Genomic DNA, 25,488 nt, shown 5'->3' with positions numbered 1-25,488 from the left:
GCAACCATAGTTGCTGACTTCTAAAGATAAATTGCTGGATCCTCTGTATTTTTGTCTAGAAATTGAACATCAGGGTTAAAATATTTAATTTATCATTTTACTGTTCTGTTAATATACATAGGGTGGTACAGGTACAAATCCTCAAATCTGGAATTCTAAAATCCAAACTTTGTAATTTTAATATTAAAAAAACAAAAAAAAACTGAAAATAATGGTTTGATTTTTGTGTTCTAAAATAAAAATAATTGTCCATTTAAAACAACAAATATTACCTTTCTGATTAAAATACTGTGCTATCTTTCTGATGGATGAATACAAAAACTACCTTTTATGCAAGTTTTAGCTGTATAATGACCTGTAAATATCGCCCAAATGACATAAGATGTTGTTGTTTATATGTGGTTCCACCCTCTCTCCAAACTGTCCCATTTTACAGCTGCAGATATTCCAAAATACTAGCCTTCTCAAATCCCAAGCAGTTTGGATAAAGGTCCCATAAAGAAAAATTGTAGGGAGAGTATATATTATGCATAAGCTTATTTTAAACTTGATTTTGTGGGCTTCCCCCCCCCCTTAATTTTGGTCTTTTTACTAACAACTATATGGGAGATTTGTTATCGCAATGTTGTTTACATATGGTAACCTTTTGGGACACTATGTACCTTTTTTTTTTTTTTTTTTTTTTTTTTTTTGTCCGTTCTCTGATTTTGTTTTCTCCAGTATCCAAATAATCCTTGTCCTAAATTGACATCAAAGCAGCTGGCACAAATATTGATCTTCAAAGTTGATAACAGCTGTTTTTGAAGCCTCTGTACATATTATTTAATTAAAGTTGTTAAACATTCACACTGCTAAACCAAGAGTGTTCCATTTCTTACCTGACCATTGGCTTTCCAAGCTGACTGTTCATACACCTCCACTGTGAAGGTCTTAAAATTGCACAAACATGGACTATTTAAAAATATGCTCACACTTTTTTGCATGCAGTTCTACTTTTAAATGTTTTAAGATAGCTTGGATGTTGAGTTAGAATAAATATTGTGACATCTACACATTTTAACTTACAATTTAAATATGCCACCTTTTGGAGTACTGGTGCTTACGTTGCTACATCACATGATATCTCCTGAATTTAAGTAAAACAAAATCTGGAAATATAGGCACTATTTTAAAGTTCACAGTAGTCTAAAATAAGAAGTGCATATTGTGGTACATATTGTATCTGCCATAGATTCTCTTAAACATGACTAGTAGGGAGATGTTACTAGCTCACATATTTCTATAGAGGAGGTATCATCCTCTCTTACTAGTCAAGAACTTCTGAGCTAGTGTGAAATTACCAGGTATCTAATTTTATATACCTCTCATACCTCCCAACATTTGTGGCTGGGTATGAGGGACTCCGGAGGTTGAGGGCCTATCACCATTTTGTGGGTTGACCTGTGTTGGGGTGGGTGGTTAGTGGGCAGGGTTGTGGTTGTGTCTGAGCAATTCATGTGAATGTTTGGGTGCTCCATTGGTGAGGATAAGGGAAATCCTGCAAATAGACATATGACGTCTTAGAGGGACATGACCGAGCTCAGACTCTGGGACTCTCCCTCTCAAATAGTGAATGTCGGGAGGTGTGCTATCCTGTGCCACTAACTGAATCTTATGCTCCTAGCGTTTCATGGCACCTTCCCTCTGTCAGTGCAGGGTATTACATAGAACTGAACAATGAGAAATAAAGCACTGAATCTCTGCTGCATATACTTGTATGTGGCAACCATGAGCTCTGCACCTCTCCAGTCTACTAGCTTTTTCAAGATCTGTCCCATAGCAACATAAAAATAAAACATTGGAACAACAATGTGGACTATTTATTAGAAAGTACTTGAAGCTTAAAATTTGATTAGGGCTGCAGAATCTGTTGGCGCTCTACAAATAACTGATGATAATTTCCCAATAAAAAAAATTTATTTTTTCCTTAATAGAAGGAAATAAAATTGCAAATAGTTTCATTTTTGTCCATTTTCCCTGTATTTTAAATTAGAAAACTTTTTTTTTACTGCCCCTGAGAGACTGAAGTTAAAGGGACACTGTAACCAAAGTTTTTCTTTCGTGATTCAGATTGAGCATGACATTTAAGCAACTTTCTAATTTACTCCTATTATCAAATTTTCTTCATTCTATTGGTATCTTTATTTGAAATGCAAGAATGTAAGTTTAGATGCCGGCCCATTTTTTGTGAACAACCTGGGTTGTCTTTGCTGATTGGTGGATAAATTCATCCACCAATAAAAAAGTGCTGTCCAGAGTACTGAAACCAAAAAAAGCTTAGATGCCTTTTTCAAATAAAGATAGCAAGAGAACGAAGAAAAATTGATAGGAGTAAATTAGAAAGTTGCTTAAAATTGCATGTTCTTTCTGAATTACAAAAGAAATTTTTTGGGTTCAGTGTCCCTTTAATTTGGAACCCCAACTTTCCTACATGCTGGTTTAATTGTTAAATTATATTAATATATCAATCAATTTTGGTTGTGCAAAGCTGGGGAATGGTTGGTAAAGGCATTAACTTTCTTTTTAAACAATAACAATTTTAGTGTAGACTGTCCCTTTAAATACAGGGTTAGAAAAGGTGCACTGTAAACACTTTAATCTGGTAACTGAAGACTGCTGTAAAGTGAAAAGATAATCGCGAACAAAAATAGATCAGAATGCTGTTCCAGGGTTATACGAGGGTTGCACATTAAGTATTTATACAGCACTGCAAGATAACTATTTAGAGTTTCTAAACTAAGACCAAGTAGTCATCCTTATTAAAGGGACAGTATACACCAAATTTCATAGAACTGCATGTCATAGACACTACTATAAAGATGAATATGCTCAGATACTGATATAAAAATTCAGTGTAAAACCTTTTTAAAACTTACTTAGATGCTCCCAGTTTAGCACTGTTTATTTGGTAGTTTGGGACACCCACGGAAAGGGTCTGGGTAATCAGAAAAAGCAGACACTCCCCACCTCCCCCCTTCCCTGCATATAAAAAGACAGATTACAGACTCCTGCAGGCTCCTGTTTATGTTAACACATGTATACATCTGACACTGTGGGGCTTGGTTAGGAGTCTGAAAATTAGCACAATTCTAAAAAAAATAAGCAACACTATACATTTGTTACAAAAACACTACCAGATGGGCTAGATAAATGGATCATCTACAAAACATTTATGCAAATAAAAATCTAATGTCCAATGTCCCTTTTTAAAGCCTTTGCCTAAATCCCTTTTTTTTTTTTTTTTTTGCCCCTCCTTGTTCTTCCTGATTCTTTCACATGCCTTATTTACCCAGTTTTACAGTTGAGGAAGTACTTTTTAAAACCTTAATTGCACTGCAAGTCTACATTGAATATACAGTATGTTGTAGTGGATGCCAAAAAAATTAGCACAGCGCAAGGTGTACTCTATAGGTGATTTAAACCCCCCCCCCACTATATTTAAAGAATTGTGTATTTAAAGGGATAGTCTACTATTGTTATTGTTTAAATAGATAGATAATCCCTTTTTATTACCCATTCCCCTGCTTTGCATAAACACCGTTATATTTATACTTTTTTTTTTTTCCCTCTGATTATCTTGTATCTAAGCTTCTGCAGACTGCCCCTTATTTCCGTTCTTTTGACAGACTTGTATTTTAGCCAATCAGTGTCCTCTCATAAGTTACCCCACGTGCGTGTGCAGTGTTATCTATATGGCACACATGAACTAACATGCTCTAGCTGTGAAAAATGCATTTAGAAAAGAGGCGGCCTTCAAGGGCTTAGAAATTGGCATATACCTAGGTTTAGCTTTCAACTAAGAATAACAAGAGAACAGAGCAAATTTTGATGAAAAAAGTAAATTGGAAAGTTGTTCAAAATTACATACCCTATCCGAATAATTAAAGTTTAATTTTGACTAGACTGTCCCTTTTTTAATAAGTTTGTTGGTTTTATTTTAAGTTCATGTAGAAGTATTCTCCCAGTACCTTTTTAGTGGTAGCCCCACCCGGCTGATTTTACTGACCACTCGGCTAACATTTTAGCAAATATTAAGCTAAAATTAACTAATATTAAAAAAGTTACATTTTTATTGCACAGGCTACTTCATAATGCCCACACGGCTTTCAACATTTTCTGTGGTGAACACTGTAGGATAGAAGAATCAAAACAAAGGTTTTCTCTGAAGAATGTATACCTTAAAGGGAAACTCTACTGCACATTTTTCCTTTCTAATGTGTTTTCAATGACTTGTTTATAGCAGCTGCATAGTATTGTAAATTGCTCCTCTAGTATTTGAAATGGCTGGTTTTGCTCATTGAAACTACCACCCACTATAAAAATATTGGTACCTTAGTAGTGGCCTTTGTGTGTGTGTGTATAAATTATATAAGCAGGTCTGCTCTTCCTTCAGGCTCAACCCATTTTAAAGAGATGAAACCCTCATTTTGTCTTTTTGGTTCAGCACCCTGCGTAGTGCTTGCTGATTAGGTGGCTATATTTAGCCACCAATCAGCAAGCTCTACCTGGATTCTGAACCAAAAATGGGGCAGCCCTTAAGCTTACTTTCCTGCTTTTCAAATAAAGGTACCAAGAGAATGAAGAACAATTTATAATAGGAGTAAATTAGAAAGTTGCTTAAAATTGCATGCTTTATCTGAATCATGAAATAAAAAAAAATTGGGTTTCATATCCATTTTAATTGCTGTTCTTGAGAACAATTGGTTTAAATTAACAAAGTCAGTTATTTCAAATACAAAAGTGAAACTAAAGGAACGATTTCCCTTACAGTATTGTCCCCTTTAGTACTATTTTACTCCTTTAGGCCATTGTTATATATTCAGCAAATGTTGCTTAGCAGCCACATTTTAAGTTCTTCTGGCTCTGCTGAGAAATTGATTTTACTTCATGATGGGCTGTGTTTCTGATAATTTGTAATCATTCACTTAAAGGAGAATATGCTGCTGCTGTTGTGTGTTTTTTTTTTTTTTTTTTTTTTTTTTTTTTTTTTTTGTGCTTAACAGTTGGTAATAAAGATTTTATTAGTGTCCAATTTCCTTTTGATTACTGGCGATAAAAGGTGTTTTGGAATTTCTTGACTCAAACCATGATGAATTGAGCCTAGTTTCTACAGTCAATAGCTAAACCTTGACTGATTTTCTATTTTTTTCTTATTTATCTAATAATTCTATAAAGATTTTTACAACCTTTTTAAAGTAGATATTTAGGCCACATGCTACGAGACGCTTGTACGGTGGTACATACTATAGCTTCATAACTGGTGTTTTAGAGAGGTACTTGTGCCTTGTATTTTAAAATTTAGGTATAATTCTTGCCGTTGTGAAAAAAAATAGAATAAAAAAAATACTATGTACTTTGAAAGTTTAACAAGGGGGCTGTGAATTAAATCTTCATATCAATTAAAATTGGAAGTTATCAGATTTTTTTTTTTTTTTTTTTTTTTTTTTTTTCTAGTTCTAAAAACTGGAATAAAACATCTTTTACCCATAAAACGTTAAAGCAAAAATAAACGCCTTGCGATTTATACTAAAAATGTTTAGTTATACGCAATGGGGAAAAAAACTTTGCAATATACTTATTTATTTTGTCTACTTTTTAAGTGTAACTTAGCCATGCAAATTGAGGATTATCTAGTTTTCAGAACTTAAAGTGAAGGTAAACTTAGTTTGAGGAGCCAATCTGGGCTTTAATCTGCAAACAAGGCTAGTCACTGTCATAATGTTAGTAAAGAAAAAAGTGTTCTGCAGCTGTGATCCGTTAAAGCCAATTAGAAAAATATATGTAGCAGTGGTAGCCTTAAAAAGTAAGCAGGGTGCATTTTAAAGTGAAGGTAAAATTTAATGTATCATTGCCCTGTTTTTAAAAATACTATCAAAAAACAGGGTCACTTTTGTTCATCAAAGTTTACCGTTTTTGTACAAATACCTTTTTATTCTGGAAGCCGATCTCTTCGTAAGTCACCAATGATGAATCCAGCTTCCCCTCAGGCAATGTTTGCTCTGGGGGGGGGGGGAGCCATGATTGGAGGAAGCCGAATTTGTCATTGGTGACATATGAAGAGACTTGCGACGGGCAGGGGAAGCGCTGGATCGGCTTCCAGAATAAAAGGTAAATATTTGTACAAAACCGGAAGTGTAAACTTTGAAGAATCAAAGTATGTTATTAAACCAGGGCACTGATTCATCAAAGTTTACCTTCACTTTAAAATGCACCCTGCTTACTTTGTAAGGCTAACACTGCTACATATTTTTTTTTAATTGGCTAACTGATCACAGCTGCAGAGCACTTTACTATTATTATGACAGTGACTAGCCTTGTTTGCAGACTAAAGCCCAGATTGGCTCCTCAAACTAAGGCAAATGATGGGTGGAGTTTGGCTATTGAAAAATAATTGCAGTAAATACAATGTTAATCTGTTTAAAAATGTTTAGACTTGGCAGACGTTAGTCTAAAGCAATACAACATAAATGTGTTGTAATGACAAGGTGTTAACTGTCCCTTTTTTAAAGGGACATAAATATTTTATTGGTCTCTATTGTTAAACTTTAGGCTCTTCCTATGAGAGCATACTTGGGTAGGATCCAGTTTTATTGTGTAACCTTATGACCACTGCTGCCATATAGTACTCAAGATGCACAAATGCCTCAGAGTCTACCTCAGTATGACAAAACAGGGGGTATTGGTGCACATCCAGTATGCCTCAGTATTCTCTCATGGAACGAACCTAAAGTTCATTCAAACACACAGAGCAAATGAGGTACATTTTATACTATTAGTAATTTTGTTGTATACTTTCCGAATCAAGAAAGATTCATTTTGATTTGATTTCCACTTCTCTATACGAAAATGCTTTACACTGGAAATAGATACTGCAGTATTCTTATTAGCTTATAGACACGGCTCCCTCAGCAGTATTGGTGATCAAAGAAAAGCCGTCCTTGGGCATGTATGTCTTTTTTTTTTTTTATATATCCGCAGGCAATTACCAGTAAACCTGGAAACAAAATCCTTTTTTCCGTACGTGGTATAATAGGCTAAAGTTAGCATAATTTTATTGCAACTTTCTGAGAACTGAATTAAATACAACACACACTGAGCTATCAGGCATTTGTATAAACGTTGAAATAAATGCTTTCTCTGCATGGTTAGCACACCCCTTTTGGACAATGTGCTCTTCACAGTGAGATCCCGTTTTTGAGAATCTTAATTGGGGTGGGTGGCGAGGATTATCAAGACCACTGGCCTCTTTGAATGTCATTACACAGCTGCACGTTTTGCATTCAGTTTGTGATAATGAAATAACCCCCACAGGACATCTAATGCTAATTTCATGGGTCACATTAATTGTCGCACAAGGTCATTTCAGCATCACTTTTGTATAGCTGTCAGTAAGGTGGTTGGTAGGTTGCAGTGCATATTCTTATTTAGCTACTGACCCCTCGAGACAAGAACTTATTCCCATTTTTATGCTTGCCAATCACTGTCTGCAAATAATGCTGCTGGGTGATGCAGGTTTGCTTTCATACTCCCAAAAAGCACTCTAATATGCAGCATACACTACAGCATTCTCAGGCTCTTTATTGTACATTTTTAATTTCTGTATTCTGCTCCTACTAAGTAAAGGGGAAATGACCAGAACTATGTGTCTGGTTTTAAACACATCAGTTCCCAGTAACTGCTAATTTACATAGGTTTGGGATCGTCTTAGGGAACCATATAGGCCAGAGATGTTCAACTGGTTGTCCTCTGCATTGTTTTTCAGAGCTACAGTAATTGGACAGTGCACTGTAAAATTAGTTTCATTAAACACTTTGAGATGGTAATATAAAATGGTAGATCATGTATATGTAAAAAAAAAATCATCTGAAATATATACTTTCATTATTTATTCTGTCCCCTTTTCCTGTAATTCTATTCAGAAATTGTGAGCTTTTAGTTTCCCGGCACACTCTAGTGACCTATTTAACTGTCCCTAATTGGCCGCAACAGAGAATGTAACCTAAGTTACAACATGGCAGCTCTAATTGTTTTTATAGACACTTAAACAATTTTTCATTTTGTTAATATTTAAACATCTAATGAAACTTTAAAAAATACATCTATGTGGTGTTATCATATTAATTTTTTCTTTGAATGCATAGTTCTATATAGCATTTATATAGTGTTTAATGTCCCTTTTAACGTGTTTATGAATGTGTGTGTGTAATACGTATGTATATACATAAGTTGAAAAATGTCACTATAATTTACTAGTCAACTCAAGGTTAACTATAGGAAAAAGTCAAAGCTTTTACTCAACCAGGACTAGTGGAAATTTCAAGTTCTGTAATAAGTGTTTGTGTGTGTGTGTGTTAATTAATTCAACATTCAATTATGACCAGCCATAGGGACTTTTTGCATAATGCTTTCATTATATGTAGTTCATGCATGGTTTCAAATGTACTACTGGGGGGGAGGCTGTTAACGGGTTGATTGAATTAGTTCAGGAACATAGTTGCTTTTTTACCTTTTTGTAATGTACACTGGGAACAAAATGGCAGATAAATCTCTGTAACATGTTTTTTTATTTTCTCAAATTCTATAGCCGTGACACAGTCTACATAACTGTTGTTGCTAGGGATTAGCCCATGCGTAATTACTGTACACCGTGTAGTGTAAGCATTCACCAAGTATCTTTGGTGCTAGAAGAAAGCAGTATGGTCAGTTTCAGTGACCGCTACACAAATACCACAATACATTCTGTTGTATTCATTTATCTAGCAAGTTATTTGTTTTAAAGATATGTCTTTAATATTTACAATTTCCCCCCTCCCTTTTTAAAGGGATATGAAACCCAACATTTTTCTTTTGTGATTCAGACAGAGCATACAAATAAAAAAAATAAAGTAATAGTTTCCAATTGGCTTTGTTCCCATGGTATTCTTTGTTGATGAAATACCTAGTTAGGTGTGTGGAGCACTACATGGCAGGAAATGGTGCTCTTGCAAAGCTGCTGCCGTATAGTGCTCCAGGCACAAGAACACTCATGTCCCTCCTTTTCAACAAGGATTACCAAGAGAATGAAGACAAATTGTTAAATTAGAAAGTTGTTTAAAAGTATGTGCTCTAAATAAATCATGAAAGAAAACATTCATGTCCCGTTGGTACATTTTACCTGCTTGAGTGTATTAAATTGTTTGCAGGACACAGCACTAATTTCTAAAATGCAATCCAATAAATAAATAGCCATATGATAAGGGGGCTGTCAGAAGAGGTTCAGATACAAGTTAATCACAGAAGTAAAAAGTATATTAATATAATAAATGGCTGTGCAGAACTGGGGAATGGATAAGTGTTTTTTTGTTAAACAATAACAATTTTGGAGTAGACTGTCCCTTTTAACTTTGTTTGCCTTGATCAGGGATAATACTCTTGCTCTAATAGCATCATTCCTCGAGAAAATATGTCAATGTGAACTGATAGAAAAGTAGGAAACGGCACGAGGCTCGTGTGACTGAATACTTTCAATAAGGTATCAAGCTCTGACAAGCCTATATCACAGTGTGTGTGTGTGTTAGAAATAATAGAGACACACATATTTTATAAGGTTTTTATTTTAGCTTTCAAGAGAAAAAAAACAAACAAAACAACCTGACTCCCCTACTCTGCACTATTCTATTTTATCATGCAGTAAAAATGAACGGTATTGGGAATGAAATGTGCAATTGACCATTCGATCCTCCAGAGAGGAGTTTGCACATGTTAGGAACACGTGTACCTAATTTCCAAAAAAAAAAAGAGCTGGGATTATACCATTTTAAGCCTGTTTACTATGGTCATGTAAACTTTTTTTTTCTCTTTCTGGTTATGATATTGAGATTCCTCCACTAATATGAAGCTGTCCTGAATTAAATATTTAGAAATATTCGACTTTTAGTGAGTAATGGAATTTGTGGAAAAAATGGCAAAAGCTGATTGATTTGTTGGCATGTGAAAAATGTCATAAAATGGCTGTCCTTCAGGTTGAGGACATATGTTTTAAACTTTTTGGTGCAGTATTAAAGGTCCATTGTTCTCCACAATTTCTGCCTTCCATTTGAAACCCAGCATTTTACATCCTTGCCACTTTTTTTTTTTTTGGGGACAGTCTCTAAGTCAGAACTTGATGTGAACTGAGATATCATTGCAGAAAGGAGAGGACAAATGCTGGAATTTTTGTTGCTTTCACAGTGCTGCTCCACATCAACTTTTTTTTTTTTTTTTTTTTAAAAAACAGTGCTGTGCTCTGGTTGCACTGTGCAAGTTTTCCCGAGTGAAACACTGTTTGAAGACAAACAGTGATTGATGATTAACAGCATTTGTTTCCCTCTGCACTGCAACTAATTTGCAATGCAATTTTCATCTGCTGTAATATATTATGAAACTTTAAAAAAATTGCTTTATTCTCCAGTTAAGCAACACATTGCAATTGAGCTGGTGCTTAGTGTGACTGCTTAATTAAAAACTGTACTTCATTTCAAAATAACCTTCATAACATTTTTTCACTAAACAAATAGTGTTTGTGTATATGTGTGTATGTATATATGTGAATATATATGTGTGTGTGTGTGTATGTATATGTGTGTTCTTCTCTCTATCATCTTCTCTCTATCATAAGCCTGTGCACCCTTCACTTGTTCCCAGTTTGTTTGGTTGAGAGCATGCATTGTTTAGCTGGTTTGGGGACCAAGGTTTTTGAAAGGGACCTTGACTTGGTACCTGTGCTTATCTCATTTGGCCAGATGCGGTAACTAACCCTTCCATTTTTGCTTTTAATCTTAGCTGAGAGCTTGTGAGTGAGTGCTGGCCGTTCTCTGTGTATTGTATTAATTTGTTTTGTAATTTTCCCTATGGGCCTTGCACACAGACCTGTCTGGGGTTAACTGCCTGTGTCTCTGGGGTCAGCACAGCTTCCTGTGAGTGCCATTGAGCACCCAGGGCTCAGCATGTTGCAGGGTCATGGGATGTGTACCCAGTCCAGTCTGAGAGTGCAGTCCCCTTCTGTGATTTTTGTCTATATATCTATAGTACTCTAAGGCTGATCTTTGCTTTGAATACATCATTAGGTGGAGTATTTATTTACTGTTTAACATCCCCTGAAGGAGCAGCAATGCAATTACTAGACCTTTACTGAACGCATGATTTAAATTTTTACTTATTTAAGTTGAAACTTTTTTCATATGTAGACAAAAAAGTCCCAACGGGAAATGGTTAAACAGATTAATCTTTGAAGATCAAAATTAATACACGTTTTTAAAAAACTTTTTAACCCCTTAATGACCGGACCATTTTTCAATTTTCTTACCCTTAATGACAATGGCTATTTTTACATTTCTGCGGTGTTTGTGTTTAGCTGTAATTTCCCTCTTACTCATTTACTGTACCCACACATATTATATACCGTTTTTCTCGCCATTAAATGGACTTTCTAAGGATACCATTATTTTCATCATATCTTATAATTTCCTATAAAAAAAAAATATAAAATATGAGGAAAAAATTGAAAAAAACACACTTTTCTTCTGTTAAGTGTGATCAGTCCACGGGTCATCATTACTTCTGGGATATTACTCCTCCCCAACAGGAAGTGCAAGAGGATTCACCCAGCAGAGCTGCATATAGCTCCTCCCCTCTACGTCACTCCCAGTCATTCTCTTGCACCCAACGACTAGATAGGATGTGTGAGAGGACTATGGTGATTTTATTTAGTTTTATTTCTTCAATCAAAAGTTTGTTATTTTTTAATAGCACCGGAGTGTGTTATTCCTTCTCTGGTGGAGTTTGAAGAAGAATCTACCAGAGTTTTTACTATGATTTTAGCCGGAGTTGTTAAGATCATATTGCTGTTTCTCGGCCATCTGAGGAGAGGTAAACTTCAGATCAGGGGACAGCGGGCAGTTTAATCTGCAAAGAGGTATGTAGCAGTTTTTATTTTCTGACAATGGAATTGATGAGAAAATCCTGCCATACCGACATAATATCATGTATGTATATTTAACATTTGAGTATTCTGGGGAATGGTACTTCACTGGAATTTCACTGTGTATATAAGACTTTAGCCTAATTGCAAAGCAACAGGTTTTTTAATAACTCTTAATTTATGTTAAACGTTTTTGCTGGAATGTAAAATCGTTTCCATTTTCTGAGGTACTGGGTGAATAAAATGTTTGGGCACTATTTTTCCACTGGGCAGTTGCTTGATCTAATTATGACAGTTTACTGATCTCTCTCACTGTTGTGTGTGAGGGGGAGGGACCTTTTTTTGGCGCTTTTGCTACGCATCAAAAATTTCAGTCAGAAGCTCATTGTTTTTTCCTGCATGTTCCGGTTTATCTCTACAGAACTCAGGGGTCTTCAAAGCTTTTTTGAGGGAAGTAATCTAACAGAGCTGTGAGATTATAGTTGACTGTGATAAAAAACGTTTATTCTTTAACTTTTTGATGCCATCAGGGTTAGTTTTTCTTTGCTAATGGGAACAAACCTTTGCTAAATTGTGTTTTGTTTTTCAAAGTTTATTGATTTCAACTGTTGTATATCTTTCAGTGCTTCTTAAAGCACAGTACGTTTTTTTTTCATTGTGTTTTACTTGAATAATATTTCCAAGTTGCAAGTTTATTTGCTAGTGTGTTAAACATGTCTGATTCAGAGGATGAGACCTGTACTATTTGTGCCAACGCCAAGGTGGAGCCCAATAGAAATTTATGTACTAACTGTATTGATGCTACTTTAAATAAAAGTCAATCTGTACAAGTTGAACAAATTTCACCAAACAACGAGGGGAGAGTTATGCCGACTAACTCACCTCACGTGACAGTACCTGCATCTCCCGCTCGGGAGGTGCGCGATATGGTGGCGCCCAGTACATCTGGGCGGCCATTACAAATAACATTACAAGATATGGCTACTGTTATGACTGAGGTTTTGGCTAAATTACCAGAACTAAGAGGCAAGCGTGATCACTCTGGGGTGAGAACAGAGTGCGCTGATGATGCTAGGGCCATGTCAGATACTGCGTCACAACTTGCAGAACATGAGGACGGAGAGCTTCATTCTGCGGCTGACGGTTCTGATCCAAACAGATTGGATTCAGATATTTCAAATTTTAAATTTAAGCTGGAAAACCTCCGTGTATTACTAGGGGAGGTGTTAGCGGCCCTGAATGATTGTAACACAGTTGCAATACCAGAGAAAATGTGTAGGTTGGATAAATATTTTGCTGTACCAACAAGTACTGACGTTTTTCCTATACCTAAGAGACTAACTGAAATTATTACTAAGGAGTGGGATAGACCCTGTGTGCCGTTCTCACCCCCTCCGATATTTAGAAAGATGTTTCCAATAGACACCGCCACACGGGACTTATGGCAAACGGTCCCTAAGGTGGAGGGAGCAGTTTCTACTTTAGCTAAGCGTACCACTATCCCGGTAGAGGATAGCTGTGCCTTTTCAGATCCAATGGATAAAAAGTTAGAGGGTTACCTTAAGAAAATGTTTGTTCAACAAGGTTTTATATTGCAACCCCTTGCATGCATTGCGCCGGTCACGGCTGCAGCGGCATTCTGGATTGAGTCTCTAGAAGAGAACCTTAGTTCAGCTGCGCTGGACGACATTTCGGACAGGCTTAGAATACTTAAGCTAGCTAATTCATTCATTTCGGAAGCCGTAGTACATTTAACTAAACTTACGGCTAAGAATTCCGGATTCGCCATTCAGGCGCGTAGAGCACTGTGGCTAAAATCCTGGTCAGCTGATGTAACTTCTAAGTCCAAATTACTTAATATACCTTTCAAGGGACAGACCTTATTTGGGCCCGGTTTGAAAGAAATTATCGCTGACATTACAGGAGGTAAGGGCCACGCCCTGCCTCAAGACAAAGCCAAATCTAAGGCTAGACAGTCTAATTTTCGATCCTTTCGGAATTTCAAAGCAGGAGCAGCATCAACATCCACTGCTCCAAAACAAGAAGGATCTGGTACTCGCTACAGACAAGGCTGGAGACCTAACCAGTCCTGGAACAAGGGCAAGCAGGCCAGGAAACCTGCTGCTGCCCCTAAAACAGCATGAATTGAGGGCCCCCGATCCGGGATCGGATCTAGTGGGGGGCAGACTTTCTCTCTTCGCCCAGGCTTGGGCAAGAGATGTCCAGGATCCCTGGGCGCTAGAGATAATATCTCAGGGATACCTTCTGGACTTCAAATACTCTCCTCCAAGAGAGAGATTTCATCTGTCAAGGTTGTCAACAAACCAAACAAAGAAAGAAGCGTTTCTACGCTGCATACAAGAACTATTGTTAATGGGAGTAATCCATCCAGTTCCACGGTCGGAACAGGGACAGGGGTTTTACTCAAATCTGTTTGTGGTTCCCAAAAAAGAGGGAACTTTCAGACCAATCCTGGATTTAAAGATCCTAAACAAATTCCTAAGAGTTCCATCATTCAAAATGGAGACTATTCGGACAATTTTACCCATGATCCAAGAAGGTCAGTACATGACCACAGTGGATTTAAAGGATGCTTACCTTCACATACCGATTCACAAAGATCATTACCGGTATCTAAGGTTTGCCTTTCTAGACAGGCATTACCAGTTTGTAGCTCTTCCATTCGGATTGGCTACAGCTCCAAGAATCTTCACAAAGGTTCTAGGTGCTCTTCTGGCGGTACTAAGACCGCGGGGAATTTCGGTAGCTCCGTACCTAGACGACATTCTGATACAAGCTTCAAGCTTTCAAACTGCCAAGTCTCATACAGAGTTAGTACTGGCTTTTCTAAGGTCACATGGATGGAAGGTGAACGAAAAGAAAAGTTCACTCGTTCCACTCACAAGAGTTCCTTTCCTGGGGACTCTTATAGATTCTGTAGAAATGAAGATTTACCTGACAGAGGACAGGTTAACAAGACTTCAAAGTGCTTGCCGCACCCTTCATTCCATTCAACACCCGTCAGTGGCTCAATGCATGGAGGTAATCGGCTTAATGGTAGCGGCAATGGACATAGTGCCATTTGCTCGCTTACACCTCAGACCACTGCAACTATGCATGCTAAGTCAGTGGAATGGGGATTACTCAGACTTGTCCCCTTCTCTGAATCTGGATCAAGAGACCAGAAATTCTCTTCTATGGTGGCTTTCTCGGCCACATCTGTCCAGGGGGATGCCATTCAGCAGACCAGACTGGACAATTGTAACAACAGACGCCAGCCTTCTAGGTTGGGGTGCCGTCTGGAATTCTCTGAAGGCTCAGGGACAATGGAGTCAGGAGGAGAGTCTCCTGCCAATAAACATTCTGGAATTGAGAGCAGTTCTCAATGCCCTCCTGGCTTGGCCCCAGTTGACAACTCGGGGGTTCATCAGGTTTCAGTCGGACAACATCACGACTGTAGCTTACATCAACCATCAGGGAGGGACAAGGAGCTCCCTAGCAATGATGGAAGTATCAAAGATAATTCGCTGGGCAGAGTTTCACTCTTGCCACCTGTCAGCAATCCACATCCCGGGAGTGGAGAACTGGGAGGCGGATTTCTTAAGTCGTCAGACTTTTCATCCGGGGGAGTGGGAACTTCATCCGGAGGTCTTTGCCCAAATACTTCGACGGTGGGGCAAACCAGAGATAGATCTCATGGCGTCTCGACAGAACGCCAAGCTTCCTCGTTACGGGTCCAGATCCAGGGATCCAGGAGCAGTCCTAATAGATGCCCTGACAGCACCTTGGGACTTCACGATGGCTTATGTGTTTCCACCCTTCCCGATGCTTCCTCGATTGATTGCCAGAATCAAACAGGAGAGAGCATCAGTGATTCTAATAGCACCTGCATGGCCACGCAGGACTTGGTATGCAGACCTGGTGGACATGTCATCCTGTCCACCTTGGTCTCTACCTCTGAAACAGGATCTCCTGATACAGGGTCCTTTCAAACATCAAAATCTAACTTCTCTGAAACTGACTGCTTGGAAATTGAACGTTTGATTTTATCAAGACGTGGGTTTTCTGAGTCAGTTATTGACACCTTAATACAGGCTAGGAAGCCTGTTACCAGAAAGATTTACCATAAGATATGGCGTAAATACCTATATTGGTGTGAATCCAAAGGTTACTCTTGGAGTAAGGTTAGGATTCCTAGGATATTGTCTTTTCTACAAGAAGGTTTAGAAAAGGGTTTATCTGCTAGTTCATTAAAGGGACAGATCTCAGCTCTGTCCATTCTGTTACACAAACGTCTGTCAGAAGTGCCAGACGTTCAGGCTTTTTGTCAGGCTTTGGCCAGGATTAAGCCTGTGTTTAAAACTGTTGCTCCGCCATGGAGTTTAAACCTTGTTCTTAACGTTTTACAGGGTGTTCCGTTTGAACCCCTCCATTCCATTGATATAAAGTTGTTATCTTGGAAAGTTCTATTTTTAATGGCTATTTCCTCGGCTCGAGTTATCAGCCTTACATTGTGATTCTCCTTATTTGATTTTTCATTCGGATAAGGTAGTTCTGCGCACTAAACCTGGGTTCTTACCTAAGGTAGTCACTAACAGGAATATCAATCAAGAGATTGTTGTTCCTTCTTTGTGTCCAAATCCTTCTTCGAAGAAGGAACGTCTTCTGCACAATCTGGATGTAGTTCGTGCCCTAAAGTTTTACTTACAGGCAACTAAGGAATTTCGACAAACGTCTTCCCTGTTTGTCGTTTACTCTGGTCAGAGGAGAGGTCAAAAGGCTTCTGCTACCTCTCTTTCTTTTTGGCTTCGTAGCATAATTCGTTTAGCCTATGAGTCTGCTGGACAGCAGCCCCCTGAAAGAATTACAGCTCATTCTACTAGAGCTGTGGCTTCCACTTGGGCCTTTAAGAATGAGGCCTCTGAACAGATTTGCAAGGCTGCAACTTGGTCTTCGCTTCATACTTTTTCCAAATTTTACAAATTTGACACTTTTCCTTCCTCGGAGGCTATTTTTGGGAGAAAGGTTCTTCAGGCAGTGGTTCCTTCTGTATAAAGAGCCTGCCTATCCCTCCCGTCATCCGTGTACTTTTGCTTTGGTATTGGTATCCCAGAAGTAATGATGACCCGTGGACTGATCACACTTAACAGAAGAAAACATAATTTATGCTTACCTGATAAATTCCTTTCTTCTGTAGTGTGATCAGTCCACGGCCCGCCCTGTTTTTAAGGCAGGTAAATATTTTTTAAATTATACTCCAGTCACCACTACACCCTTGGTTTCTCCTTTCTCGTTGGTCCTTGGTCGAATGACTGGGAGTGACGTAGAGGGGAGGAGCTATATGCAGCTCTGCTGGGTGAATCCTCTTGCACTTCCTGTTGGGGAGGAGTAATATCCCAGAAGTAATGATGACCCGTGGACTGATCACACTACAGAAGAAAGGAATTTATCAGGTAAGCATAAATTATGTTTTTCTAACTTTTACCCCCAAAATCTGTTACACATCTACAATCACCAAAAAACACCTATGCTAAATAGTTTCTAAATTTTGTCCTGAGTTTAGAAATACCCAATGTTTACATGTTCTTTACTTTTTTTGCAAGTTATAGGGCCATAAATACAAGTAGCACTTTGCTATTTCCAAACAACTTTTTTTCAAAATTAGCGCTAGTTACATTGGAACCCTGATATCTGTCAGGAATACCTGAATATCCCTTGACATGTATATATTTTTTTTTAGAAGACAACCCAAAGTATTGATCTAGGCCCATTTTGGTATATTTCATGCCACCATTTCACCGCCAAATGTCATCAAATAAAAAAAAAAAGTTCACTTTTTCACAAAGTTTGTCACAAACTTTAGGTTTCCCACTGAAATTATTTACAAACAGCTTCTGCAATTAAGGCACAAATGGTTGTAAATGCTTCTTTGGGATCCCCTTTGTTCAGAAATAGCAGACTTATATGGCTTTGGCATTGCTTTTTGGTAATTAGAAGGCCACTAAATGCTGCTGCGCACCACACGTAAATTATGCCCAGCAGTGAAGGGGTTAATTAGGTAGGTTGTAGGGAGCTTGCAGGGTTAATTTTAGCTTTAGGGTAGAGATCAGCCTCCCACCTGACACATCCCACCCCCTGATCCCTCCCAAACAGTTCTCTTGCCACCCCCCCCCCACAAATGTGCCCCGCCATCTTAAGTACTGGCAGAAAGTCTGCCAGTACTAAATAAAAGGAGTTTTTCTTTTTTTTAATAAAAAAAAATAAAATGTTTTAGCTGTGATGGACCCCTGCCTTAGCCCCAACCTCCATGATCCCCCCCCCCAGCTCTCTAACCCTCTCCCCTACCTAATTGCCGCCATCTTGGGTACTGGCAGCTGTCTGCCAGTACCCAATTTGCCCCAAAATCAAGTGTTTTTTTTTGCAATTTTTAATGTTTTCTGTAGTGTAGCAGCCCCCCACAATACCCCAACCCCCTCCCCCTCCCAGATCCTTATATATTTATTAATTTCTAATACATTTTTCCCCCCTCTACTTTCTCATTGGTGTCAGTGGCCAGCTAATCGCGCGCTCCCGGCACCCGGCGTGCACATAGCACTTACAGGAACCGGATGCCGGGTAGCGATGGGCCGCCCACCCGCCTCCCTGATATGCTACCACCCACCAACGAACCGGCACCATCGCTACCGGTGCAGAGAGGGCCACAGAGTGGCTCTCTCTACATCGGAGTCTTCTGAAAAGGTATTGCAGGATGCCTCCATATGGAGGCATCACTGCAATACCCTGAGAGCTGCTGGAAGCGATTGCGATCGCTTCCAGCACTCTCTTAGACAACTGACGTACCAGGTACGTCTATTGTCATTAACTGTAAGTTAATGCATGACGTACCTGGTACGTCAGTTGTCATTAAGGGGTTAAGGGACACTGAACCCAAATTTTTTTCTTTCATGATTCAGATAGAGCATGCAATTTTAAGCAACTTTCTAATTTACTCCTATTATCAATTGTTCTTCATTCTCTTGGTATCTTTATTTGAAGTGCAAGAATGTAAGTTTAGATGCCGGCCCATTATGGTGAACAACCTGGGTTGTTCTTGCTGATTGGTGGATAAATTCATTCACCAATAAAAAGTGCTGTCCAGAGTACTGAACCAACAAAAAGCTTAGGTGCTTTCTTTTTCAAATAAAGATAGCAAGAGAACGAAGAGAATTTTATAATAGGAGTAAATAAGAAAGTTTCTTAAAATTGCCTGCTCTATCTGAATCACAAAAGAAAAAAAAATTGGGTTCAGTGTCCCTTTAAGCATGGTTTCCTGAAATGTTATACTCCTGATGTTATACAACACACACATCTAGGACAAAAATGTATTTTTAGGTTTACAAATTGTGCCCAATGCCATATACTGAATATGTTTCAAAAAAGTTAGATCATAACCTGACTTGTAATACATGGTTGCCATATAAACTGTACATAATTTTAGTATTCTGCTAAATAATGCCTCCCTGGGTTAAAATCACAACTGTTAGGCTTATCATTTTCTATAGAAAGAACAGCTTCATTTCAGAGCTTAAAAGAAGTGCCCTTGTTGCATGCAATTTTCTTGGGGGGGGGAAATACTAGCCATGCACATTTGCATGAATAATTATACAGCATGGATCATAGACTAAAGTTGCTCAGAGTGATTGCTAAATGATTTTCTGTTATAATTAATTTCAACACATTTAGAACTTTGACCGTGATTGCATCTTTATGTCTGTATTTAATCTTTATTTCTTCTGTTATGTGTGATCAGTCCACGGGTCATCATTACTTCTGGGATATTATCTGCTCCCCTACAGGAAGTGCAAGAGGATTCACCCAGCAGAGTTGCTATATAGCTCCTCCCCTCTACGTCACCCCCAGTCATTCTCTTGCACCCAAAGACTAGATAGGAGGTGTGAGAGGACTATGGTGATTATACTTAGTTTTTATAACTTCAATCAAAAGTTTGTTATTTTACAATAGCACCGGAGCGTGTTATTACTTCTCTGGCAGAGTTTGAAGAAGAATCTACCAGAGTTTTTCTTATGATTTTAACCGGAGTAGTTAAGATCATATTGCTGTTTCTCGGCCATCTGAGGGAGGTAAAAGCTTCAGATCAGGGGACAGCGGGCAGTTGAATCTGCATTGAGGTATGTAGCAGTTTTTATTTTCTGAATGGAATTGATGAGAAAATCCTGCCATACCGTTATAATGACATGTATGTATACTCTACACTTCAGTATTCTGGGGATGGTATTTCACCGGAATTACTCTGTAAAAGTACATTAAACCTTTTAATAGGTATTTAATTCATGTTAAACGTTTTTGCTGGAATGTAGAATCGTTTGCATTTCTGAGGTACTGAGTGAATAAATCTTTGGGCATTATTTTTCCACTTGGCAGTTTGCTTGTTTTGATTATGACAGTTTCGTTTCTCTTTCACTGCTGTGTGTGAGGGGGAGGGGCCGTTTTTGGCGCTCTTTGCTACGCATCAAAAATTTCCAGTCAGTTACTCTTGTATTTTCTGCATGATCCGGTTCATCTCTAACAGAACTCCGGGGTCTTCAAACTTCTTTGAAGGGAGGTAGATTCTCTCAGCAGAGCTGTGAGACTTATGTAGTGACTGTGTTTTAAAACGTTGCTCTGTGATTTTTATGTTTAAAATTTAATTAGTGTTACTTTACTAATGGGAACAAACCTTTGCTAACAAGTTGTGTTGTTTTTAAAGAGTGATGCTATAACTGTTTTTCAGTTCATTATTTCAACTGTCATTTAATCGTTTAGTGCTTCTTGAGGCACAGTACGTTTTTTGTTAAATAAGATTGTAACCAAGTTGCATGTTTATTGCTAGTGTGTTAAAACATGTCTGATTCAGAGGAAGATACCTGTGTCATTTGTTCCAATGCCAAGGTGGAGCCCAATAGAAATTTATGTACTAACTGTATTGATGCTACTTTAAATAAAAGCCAATCTGTACAAATTGAACAAATTTCACCAAACAGCGAGGGGAGAGTTATGCCGTCTAACTCGCCTCACGTGTCAGTACCTGCGTCTCCCGCCCGGGAGGTGCGTGATATTATGGCGCCTAGTACATCTGGGCAGCCATTACAGATAACATTACAAGATATGGCTACTGTTATGACTGAAGTTTTGGCTAAATTACCAGAACTAAGAGGCAAGCGTGATCACTCTGGGGTGAGAACAGAGTGCGCTGATAATTCTAGGGCCATGTCTGATACTGCGTCACAGCTTGCAGAGCATGAGGACGGAGAGCTTCATTCTGTAGGTGACGGTTCTGATCCAAGCAGATTGGATTCAGATATTTCAAATTTTAAATTTAAATTGGAAAACCTCCGTGTATTACTAGGGGAGGTCTTAGCGGCTCTTAACGATTGTAACACTGTTGCAATACCAGAGAAGATGTGTAGGGTGGATAAATACTTTGCGGTACCGGCGAGTACTGACGTTTTTCCTATACCTAAGAGATTAACTGAAATTGTTACTAAGGAGTGGGATAGACCCGGTGTGCCGTTCTCACCTCCTCCAATATTTAGAAAGATGTTTCCAATAGACGCCACCACACGGGACTTATGGCAAACGGTCCCTAAGGTGGAGGGAGCAGTTTCTACTTTAGCTAAGCGCACCACTATCCCGGTGGAGGATAGCTGTGCTTTTTCAGATCCTATGGATAAAAAATTAGAGGGTTACCTTAAGAAAATGTTTGTTCAACAAGGTTTTATATTGCAACCCCTTGCATGCATCGCGCCGATTACGGCTGCGGCAGCATTTTGGATTGAGTCTCTGGAAGAGAACCTTAGTTCCGCTACGCTGGACGACATTACGGACAGGCTTAGAGTCCTTAAACTAGCTAATTCATTCATTTCGGAGGCCGTAGTACATTTAACCAAACTTACGGCTAAGAATTCAGGATTCGCCATTCAGGCACGTAGGGCGCTGTGGCTAAAATCCTGGTCGGCTGATGTAACTTCTAAGTCCAAATTACTTAATATACCTTTCAAGGGGCAAACTTTATTTGGGCCCGGTTTGAAAGAAATTATCGCTGACATTACAGGAGGTAAGGGCCACGCTCTACCTCAAGACAAAGCCAAAGCTAAGGCTAGACAGTCTAATTTTCGTCCCTTTCGGAATTTCAAAGCAGGTGCAGCATCAACTTCCACTGCACCAAAACAGGAAGGAGCTGTTGCTCGTTACAGACAAGGCTGGAAACCTAACCAGTCCTGGAATAAGGGCAAGCAGGCCAGAAAACCTGCTGCTGCCCCTAAGACAGCATGAACCGAGGGCCCCCGATCCGGGACCGGATCTAGTGGGGGGCAGACTCTCTCTCTTCGCCCAGGCTTGGGCAAGAGATGTCCAGGATCCCTGGGCGCTAGAGATCATATCTCAGGGATACCTTCTAGACTTCAAATTATCTCCCCCAAGAGGGAGATTTCATCTGTCAAGGTTGTCAACAAACCAAATAAAGAAAGACGCGTTTCTACGCTGTGTACAAGATCTATTATTAATGGGAGTGATCCATCCGGTTCCGCGGTCGGAACAAGGACAAGGGTTTTACTCAAACCTGTTTGTGGTTCCCAAAAAAGAGGGAACTTTCAGGCCAATCTTGGATTTAAAGATCCTAAACAAATTCCTAAGAGTTCCATCGTTCAAAATGGAAACTATTCGGACAATCTTACCCATGATCCAAAAGGGTCAATACATGACCACAGTGGATTTAAAGGATGCTTACCTTCACATACCGATTCACAAAGATCATTACCGGTATCTAAGGTTTGCCTTCTTAGACAGGCATTACCAGTTTGTAGCCCTTCCATTCGGATTGGCTACGGCTCCAAGAATCTTCACAAAGGTTCTGGGTGCCCTTCTAGCGGTTCTGAGACCGCGAGGAATTTCGGTAGCTCCGTACCTAGACGACATTCTGATACAAGCTTCAAGCTTTCAAACTGCCAAGTCTCATACAGAGTTAGTTCTGGCATTTCTAAGGTCGCATGGATGGAAAGTGAACGAAAAGAAGAGTTCTCTCTTGCCTCTCACAAGAGTTCCATTCTTGGGGACTCTTATAGATTCTGTAGAAATGAAGATTTATCTGACAGAAGACAGATTAACAAAGCTTCTAAATGTATGCCGTGTCCTTCATTCCATTCAACTCCCGTCAGTAGCTCAATGCATGGAGGTGATCGGCTTAATGGTAGCAGCAATGGACATAGTACCCTTTGCACGCCTACATCTCAGACCGCTGCAATTGTGCATGCTGAGTCAGTGGAATGGGGATTACTCAGATTTGTCCCCCACTCTGAATCTGGATCAAGAGACCAGAAACTCTCTTCTATGGTGGCTTTCTCGGCCACATCTGTCCAGGGGGATGCCGTTCAGCAGGCCGGACTGGACAATCGTAACAACAGACGCCAGCCTTCTAGGTTGGGGCGCTGTCTGGAATTCTCTGAAGGCTCAGGGACAATGGAGTCAGGAGGAAAGTCTCCTGCCAATAAACATTCTGGAATTGAGAGCAGTTCTCAATGCCCTTCTAGCTTGGCCCCAGTTAACGACTCGGGGGTTCATCAGGTTTCAGTCGGACAACATCACGACTGTAGCTTACATCAACCATCAGGGAGGGACAAGAAGCTCCCTAGCAATGATAGAAGTATCAAAGATAATTCGCTGGGCAGAGTCTCACTCTTGCCACCTGTCAGCAATCCACATCCCGGGAGTGGAGAACTGGGAGGCGGATTTCTTGAGTCGCCAGACTCTTCATCCGGGGGAGTGGGAACTTCATCCGGAGGTCTTTGCCCAAATACTTCGACGTTGGGGCAAACCAGAGATAGATCTCATGGCGTCTCGACAGAACGCCAAACTTCCTCGCTACGGATCCAGATCCAGGGATCCGGGAGCGGTTCTGATAGATGCTTTGACAGCACCTTGGAACTTCAGGATGGCTTATGTGTTTCCACCCTTCCCGCTGCTTCCTCGATTGATTGCCAAAATCAAACAGGAGAGAGCATCAGTGATTCTAATAGCGCCTGCATGGCCGCGCAGTACTTGGTATGCAGATCTAGTGGACATGTCATCCTGTCCGCCTTGGTCTCTACCTCTAAGACAGGACCTTCTGATTCAGGGTCCATTCAAACATCAAAATCTAACTTCTCTGAAGCTGACTGCTTGGAAATTGAACGCTTGATTTTATCAAAACGTGGTTTTTCTGAATCGGTTATTGATACCCTGATACAGGCTAGGAAGCCTGTTACCAGAAAGATTTACCATAAAATATGGCGTACATACCTATACTGGTGTGAATCCAAAGATTACTCCTGGAGTAAGGTTAGGATTCCTAGGATATTGTCTTTTCTACAAGAAGGTTTAGAAAAGGGTTTATCGGCTAGCTCATTAAAGGGACAGATCTCAGCTCTGTCCATCTTGTTACACAGGCGTCTGTCAGAAAATTCAGACATCCAGGCCTTTTGTCAGGCTTTAGCTAGGATCAAGCCTGTGTTTAAAACTGTTGCTCCGCCATGGAGTTTAAACTTAGTTCTTAACGTTTTACAGGGTGTTCCGTTTGAACCCCTTCATTCCATTGATATAAAATTATTATCTTGGAAAGTTCTATTTTTAATGGCTATTTCCTCGGCTCGAAGAGTCTCTGAGTTATCAGCCCTACATTGTGATTCTCCTTATCTGATCTTTCACTCAGACAAGGTAGTTCTGCGTACTAAACCTGGGTTCTTACCTAAGGTTGTTTCTAACAGGAATATCAATCAAGAGATTGTTGTTCCATCCTTGTGTCCAAATCCTTCTTCAAAGAAGGAACGTCTTCTACACAATCTGGATGTAGTTCGTGCCCTCAAGTTCTACTTGCAGGCAACTAAAGATTTTCGTCAAACTTCTTCCCTGTTTGTCGTTTATTCTGGACAGAGGAGAGGTCAAAAAGCTTCTGCTACCTCTCTCTCTTTTTGGCTTCGTAGCATAATACGTTTAGCCTATGAGACTGCTGGACAGCAGCCTCCTGAAAGAATTACAGCTCATTCCACTAGAGCTGTGGCTTCCACTTGGGCCTTTAAGAATGAGGCCTCTGTTGAACAGATTTGCAAGGCTGCAACTTGGTCTTCGCTTCATACTTTTTCCAAATTTTACAAATTTGACACTTTTGCTTCTTCGGAGGCTATTTTTGGGAGAAAGGTTCTTCAGGCAGTGGTTCCTTCTGTATAATGAGCCTGCCTATCCCTCCCGTCATCCGTGTACTTTTGCTTTGGTATTGGTATCCCAGAAGTAATGATGACCCGTGGACTGATCACACATAACAGAAGAAAACATAATTTATGCTTACCTGATAAATTCCTTTCTTCTGTTGTATGATCAGTCCACGGCCCGCCCTGTTTTTTAAGGCAGGTAAATATTTTTTAAATTATAATTCAGTCACCACTACACCCTTGGCTTCTCCTTTCTCGTTGGTCTTTGGTCGAATGACTGGAGGTGACGTAGAG

The 25,488-nt window shown here is 39.4% G+C and overlaps 1 protein-coding gene across 4 annotated transcripts in view; it reads left to right on the top strand.

The window, feature by feature from the left end:
- HIPK1 (homeodomain interacting protein kinase 1) overlaps positions 1 to 25,488 on the top strand; it is a 271,891-nt gene that overhangs the window by 9,103 nt on the left and 237,300 nt on the right. The window lies entirely within an intron of this gene.

Source organism: Bombina bombina, chromosome 3 (genome assembly GCF_027579735.1).
Source record: "Bombina bombina isolate aBomBom1 chromosome 3, aBomBom1.pri, whole genome shotgun sequence".
Lineage (NCBI taxonomy): Eukaryota > Metazoa > Chordata > Amphibia > Anura > Bombinatoridae > Bombina > Bombina bombina.
Note: the sequence above shows the minus strand (reverse complement) of the source record. Positions and strands in the feature narration are given on the sequence as shown.